Genomic DNA, 5,872 nt, shown 5'->3' on the forward strand with positions numbered 1-5,872 from the left:
GCCGCGTCTTCACACTTCGAGCACGCTCCGACAGCCCAACGATAGATATTTCAAACGCAACCACACTCGGACGAGCAAATTTTGCTTCTGCCAAGTGAACGTAGCGGGTATTTCAAGACGCGTGTTAAATTCATGGCTGTTTCATTCATGAACATTACTTAAGTGACGTAAAATTATCAGTGAGCAAAACAGTTTTTATCTCAACGCAAGGAAACAAAACCGAAACTAGCGCAACTGTTTTGCTCAGTTGTGCAGATAGAAAATGATCCAAAGCCGAAGCCGTTAATAGCATGACGCCCTTTTACAGTTGCGCTGCATCACGCGCGAGTACGTTGTCGTTGAGTGGTTCTGAAATCGCTGCGTTAGGGGCGACTGCAACCAGGCGTTGCGGCAAGTTACGGTGGGAGCTTCTGTCCGTGCTGTGTGATTGCGACGAGGGGGACCGCCGCTAGCAGCAGCGTGTCGCCGATTTCGTCTTTGCCGACATCGAGCAAGTGCAGCTCGCCGGACCGCCTCAAGCGCCCGAAGTGCTGCGGTTTGCACTGCGTCTTTCATTGTGATATGGGAGATCGCAACGGACAGAGACGACCAGATGCATACGAACGACTACCAGCGGGGAGTGACCTGTGCCATATTTCTCTTAACGTCTCAGGTAAGCATATCAGCTTTTGTTCCGAGTTTACAAACGGCGCGTACTCGGCCCTTCCGGTATGGCTACATTTTGTGCCACGTTTCTCTTGGCAGTTCACAGACGTTTCTTAGGCATGCTTGCGCGTATGTATGCGAAAATACTACTGGCAGACGGAAGCCTCAGGAGAGCATCTGAAATTATTGCAAAGCTGTACTGCCAGGAGAAACACCGTTCTTAACGACTCTAGTGACGAGTGGCCTGTCGCATCGAAAAATCCGTAGAATATCAAGTACTGCGTAACTTGAAGTGTAGATACAATACTCGCACCAGTGTGACTCTCGCTGGCGAACACAGGTAGTCGAAAAGACTGCTTGTGTATTCTGAAGATTTACTAGCGCTTTGGGTATATTACGGCAAATAATGAAAGCGCAACAACGCTGTATGGCAGTGTCAGGCGATGTGGGAGCACACATTTTTTAAGAGCGGTAAAGCGGCTGCCTGCTCAAGCGAACAGACACAGCGCTTTAAAAGCGCTGAAACTGAACAAATTTTATGTGCATTTGGCTGTAAGTAGAAAACACATTAGCTTACAATTTAAGCCTATATATATAATGTATTATTTTTACGTAATCTTTATTTTCACAGTTGTAAATATTTAAAAGCATGAACTTGCTGCAGCATTTATATAGTAAATCCTACTAGGCTTACAAAACCTGGCTGTGTTATGTGGTGAAATTGTAATATTGCTACTGTGTTTTTTATATTGAGTCCGGCGTTTTATGAAAAAAAGGATCCTCTTATTTGTAGTTTTATGTTAGTGCGTATATTTGCCAAGCAGAAATGAGTTGATTGCAAAGTTGTACCTTCCATTGAGCTGCATATGAACCCAAGTTTATCCTGTCTTGGCTATGTAATGTGCATACACAATTTTAAGTATATACAGCTGCAGTTGGCTTAGTCGCTGCAGCATATTTTGTAAAAGTAGAAGGCCATTTATTATTTTCCTGCTTCCATGCAGAAATACCTTTTTTATTGTACCAAGAAATGCTGACAGTATTGAATGAAATGAAGTGTGATATATTTTTCTACTAACTTAATAAAGGAAATTTCGTCTGCCGTGTATGAGAGATTAGCTTACCTTCTTGTACTAAACAATGCGTTATGTCCTCGGCTACTGTTGTTGACCTGTGTATTTTTATAATTTTGATATGTATTTTATTTTAGGTATTCAAGAAATGGCAACAGCCAGAAGTCGCCATCTTATCCAGCACGTTATGGATGAGACAAATTGTAGCAGGCACTTTTGCAATTCTCATTAGCATATGATGGTATCTGTTGTAATTTTTGTGTCCACTTTCCTGTCTTTATGCATTTTAGTATTATTGTGCAAAGGGTAATAGTTTTACATTGAGACAGAGTAATCGCCCAAAGGGGAGACATGGCTGGAGAAGACAACACACACAAGCCTCTTTTGTCCGTATCTCTATGTTGCGCAGTTACTCTGTCGTTATCTACCAACAAGCCCAAATTCCTCATCAGCTACATTTACTAATGATCTGGTATTACAATTTCATTGACATAACATTGAAAGTACAGAGGTACACAGGAAGACAGAGACTTGACGTGATGAAGAGCCGTAGAACAAGGAGCATCGCTGGAGCCAATGTTTCGACAAAGAGATTTTTCTCAAAACGTTGGGTCCAGTGAATTTTCTTGTTCTATCACTATTTACGGTTAAAAGAAAGCAGTATTGCTCTTGCTCAAGTATTATGCATTATAGAATAGAAATTAGCAGGGTGAAATATCAGGAATGTCAAAATTCTTGTATATTCCAACACTAGAGTGAAAGCCAGAAAAACAAGATGTAGAAAACCACATTGTTATTTTTCACTACCCAGTTTGGCCAGCTTCATTCCGAGCTTGCACTTTGTTGCATTAACGACCACTGGAATTCGTTAATTGAATTAGCTTGGTGATTTACTTATGTTAAGAGGTTTTGTACTTGTATTAATGCAGCTTACATAATGCATGTAAAGAAATTTACAATTACATTTTAAGGTGGCAGGCTTGCAGTTGACTAGCAGATCACTTGATGGTATGAGCTCAGGTTTCAACCGAGCTTCCATGCACAAATCGGTTGCACATTTTTTTTTTCATTGTTTGGATTTTCATAAACTTAAAGGGTGACTAAAGTGAAAAATGATTTCTTCTGCATCAGTGAATTACCATTCTACAACACCAAAAACACCACTCTTACAACGACAAGACGTTTGGCAAGCCACGAAAAGCGCAGGAACTAAATACGGGTGTAGACGCCTACTTAAGTTCCCGCACCTGGGGGCTGTGATGTTTTGGATTTTGATGGCATCTTCTAGGGCCTACTAATTATATATAGTGGTACAGATTGACTACATTGTGTTCTAAAGGAACCAAATAACAAACATAGGAAGTTTAGGGAACCTTTATTCAGCCAACACAGCCCAAATGCGAAAACATACTTTAGAATCCCTGACGTCACGCTGACGTACCGGCGCTGGGGTTTCGGCACGAAATTCAAATACTGATACTTGGGCCTTCATTTTCTCATCTAATAATCAAACTATTTTTTTGAAATGACTGCCTGCAGGGTTCTCAAACAATGCTTCATTAGTCTAAATTGATTTATTGTTTCACTTTTGTGTCCCTTTGTGTACTGTTTCTTTTTTGGCTGGGTTCTAGTTGTGTAGTAGGACCTAACTGTTTGCCTTTATTTGTAATGGTAGCCATGTTACACAGACAGCTAACTTTTTATTGTAAATCATGACGTGGTAGAACTAAGAACATTTGTGCAAATTTGTTGCAGGTACACTCTGGCGGCTCCTACCCCTGCGTCCTACCACCACCCTGTCCCGACTACGTCCACTAGGGAGTTGGAAGCCTTTGGCGGCTTCTGCCACTGCATCCTGCCACCACCATGTCCCGACCACGTCCACTAGGGAGTTGGCAGCCTTAGTGATGATGCCAAGCAGGCTGACAGCAGACAGAAATATTCAGGTAAATACCTGTAATTAAGCGGCGTCTTTTTGAGTGAAGTGGCTTGTAGCCACTCAGCAATGAAAGAAGTAACTTCGAAGCAGTTTAGACTCCCTTCTGTCTGTGCAGGGATGCTCAAGTTTATGCATTTTGTCTTAGCTTCCAAGAGGCTGTGTGTATTAGACGAAACGCGATGCAAATTTTGAAACTACAAGAGACCAATGTAAAATTGTTTTCTTGCTTAACACAAAAACTACTTTGATAAAGCTTTACCAATTTAGAAATAATACAGTGTATTCTCATACATGGTATTTGGCATAAATTTACTAGGGCTGCCTCAACGGTAAGTAGGCCGATAAACGTACACCAAAACTGACTTCTTTTCCAAGTTCATCCTCCACTCTCTGCTCTGCTGCATATTTTATCTTTCTTAAACCAGTTCTTGCACACAGCACAAGTCCTAAACACATGGATTACATAAATTTACTGCTCTTGCTGTAGGTCACTTTTGTGAAAATAAAGTTAGTAAGCCATTTCGTCCATTTTCAATCAGCCATAATAAAGTGAGCAGAGGCTAATAAGCAGTTAAATTTTTGGTGTGAGGCCTCTCTTCATTGTCGTTAAAAATTTGGCCCTCTTAACGAATGAACCAATTTTTTTGGCTATGCCATATTATGATGCATATTTGGTGCGTTACACAAAATGTGACATAGTGTTTACGCCAGTAAATTTTTTTTGCTTTAAGTATTGTGTGAAATTGAGATTTGTTCTATATTGAAGGGCCCCCAGTTTTCAAAAAGAAATTCCAAGTGGTCATATGCCAAGTTGGAACAGCTGGCATGGAATAGCCTACTGACACAAATAGGGAGGTTCGTGTACACTTGATCTTATGTTAAGATACTATTATTGATCTAGAAAAGACAAAATGAAGGATTTCATCCTACAAGCAGCTTTTCACATTCATTTACGCTTTTGCACATTTATATACCTTGAGTCTGGTGACTTGTGTCTGTTTTCATCATCTGCTATGTGCAGATGGTAAACTTCAGATTTGCCCTATGGTGCAGAATATTTTGGTGCTTATATATTTGGATCTGTTTTTCAGGTTGCCTTGAAATTTTACCCAAGCCATGCCACATACTCGGCCCAGGCCTCTTGCGAACTACGTATACCCAGGCTCAACGCATCACTGTCGAGTGAGTCCGGAGATCAAGGAAACCTGCTGTGCAACCATCGCGCAACACTTGGTGACCCCTCTACGTGTTCCATCTATCCAAACAGCATCACCAGCTGTTTCTTATCTTATCGATCACTTATCGAACCATGGATGAATGTTGGGGTGAAGTGATTTGAACAGACATTCTATTTGTCTCTTCAAGTTCTTTCCAAATATTTCTATTATTATAATTCATATGTTTCTTTAGTACCTAGTTTTTAATAGTTCCTTTCTCGCAGAGTTCTGACCATCAACTCCTGCTATTATAATGTACACCTGTCTTTATGCCCCGTTTCTCATAGTTCTTTTGTACTTGCGGATGTAATTGATAGGTTCTTAATTCTTGTTGTACAGAAGGCTAAAATGCAAACTTACAGTATTTTTCCTTCCTTTGATAACCTACAGCACTGCAATGTGTTCAAGAAATTTAACATAACACGGGCTCTGGTGCAGGATAAATTTAAGAGCAATATAGAGTACTTATTTCAAGCACCCGTCATTTTTGAAAAACTCAAGGATATAAGAGCACAAGAAAGAAAATATTAAACTAGAGAAACGGGTTCCACTCATAAGTCTGGTAATAATGTGACTTTTTTTCGCTGCAAAGATACCAGTGGTACTCACATACAAGGTTTGAGACATAAAAGCTATGATACCCTTGGCATTTCTCAGTGCTTATTTGCCACACTGACGAATGTCAAAGGCAGCATAGGTTCCATGCACTCATTGGCTGTATTACACCTTTTGAGTATTGCATTTCTCAAACACACAGGTTTACAGCAGTGCTTTAAATAGCAGATGTATTTCCTAATTTTCAGAATTTGTTAATGCAAGATTAATGCTACAGATCATGTATAAATAATTTTACGGACTATATGTCCATGGATGCATGCTTCTTCTGATGACGAAGCAGTGCCATGTGGTCGGGGGATGAATGTATTTCAGATTTAAACACTGGCTTCCAGGTCTGGGTTAGTCTCCTACACTGAGTATTCTAGGTCAGAGCCCATTTA

At 40.4% G+C, this 5,872-nt stretch overlaps 1 long non-coding RNA gene across 1 annotated transcript; it reads left to right on the forward strand.

Moving 5' to 3' along the window:
• The first annotated feature begins 523 nt into the window (after window positions 1-523).
• Window positions 524-5,407, forward strand: LOC140213524 (uncharacterized). Its single transcript, XR_011890382.1, has 3 exons — window positions 524-652; window positions 3,474-3,664; window positions 4,749-5,407. It is a non-coding gene; the product is annotated as an uncharacterized lncRNA (long non-coding RNA).
• The last annotated feature ends 465 nt before the right edge of the window (window positions 5,408-5,872 follow it).

This window comes from Dermacentor andersoni, chromosome 10, assembly GCF_023375885.2.
Source record: "Dermacentor andersoni chromosome 10, qqDerAnde1_hic_scaffold, whole genome shotgun sequence".
In the NCBI taxonomy this organism is placed as follows: Eukaryota; Metazoa; Arthropoda; class Arachnida; order Ixodida; family Ixodidae; genus Dermacentor; species Dermacentor andersoni.